This window comes from Acyrthosiphon pisum, chromosome A1 (assembly GCF_005508785.2).
Source record: "Acyrthosiphon pisum isolate AL4f chromosome A1, pea_aphid_22Mar2018_4r6ur, whole genome shotgun sequence".
NCBI lineage: Eukaryota > Metazoa > Arthropoda > Insecta > Hemiptera > Aphididae > Acyrthosiphon > Acyrthosiphon pisum.
The window spans coordinates 169,738,804-169,739,906 of NC_042494.1; positions in this window are offsets into that span (position 1 = coordinate 169,738,804).

Consider the following 1,103-nt stretch of genomic DNA (forward strand, 5'->3'; position numbering starts at 1 on the left):
CCCCCCCCCCCCCCATCATTTACTGCCTTTGCTCGATGTCTCAGTACCTGACTTAAATTATAGAAATATTGGTGACAATAGAAGAATTTTATTGAACAATTGCTAATTTGATAAAATTTTACAACTTTCAAGTAGGTAGGTAATAAGTAATAACTAATATCCGCTATTTCTTGGAAACTAAATATCAGTTATATGAACATAATACCAGATATAAAAAAAACATTAATGTAATTAAAATAAATTGTAAAAAGACTTTTGGACTTGGAAGTTGTATGAATATGGCAGTTAACTAGTTGAGATGTGTTAATATCTTAATAAAAATATTTGTAACCTTAAAAAAGCATTATTAAAATTAATATAATATATAGAGATGTTACGAACTGTTCGATAATCAAACCAGAGAAATAAAAATAAAAGTTAGTTTTATAAGGTTTCTTTTAGGTATCACTAATCTAAAATCTTTAGTCAATAATTCTGTGGTATGGTGGCTAAATTATAAATAAATATTAAGTATTAAATAATATCCAATTTTACTATTTTAATGTTAGATTCGAGTTCGATAAAATATTTGAAGAGTTCGGTTTAGTTCGGGTTCGGTTGGACTTTAAATATTATGGTTTGTAACATCTATAATAATATACTGTACCTACTCTGTCCCACAAGAGATCATGCTACGCACCGACCAAAACTAGTTCCCCACCCGACACCCTGTCATAGGAGAACCAGTTTTGATAGCAGGGTAATGTAGAGGGATGCGCAGAATCAGTATGTTCTCTCGTGAGTCAGAGTATATTATTAGAGTAACTTTTAAGAATTCATAGAATTTTGTAAAATGTAAATTCGATCTCATGTATTTGCTATATTTTTTTTTTTTTTATTATTATTCTACATTAGTCAAAATTTCACCTAATATAGGTACATGTTTCCTCTTAATAGTAATATATAATATACAAGTAATATTTAAAGGAGGTAAGCAAACACGTTACAAAAAAAAAAAACTAATTAAATGTAATCAGTATTTTTGTTTTGTTTGTTTTCAAATAAAATAAAATAGTCATTAGAACACAGAATTATTAACATAATAAGAAATTTACTACCCGTGC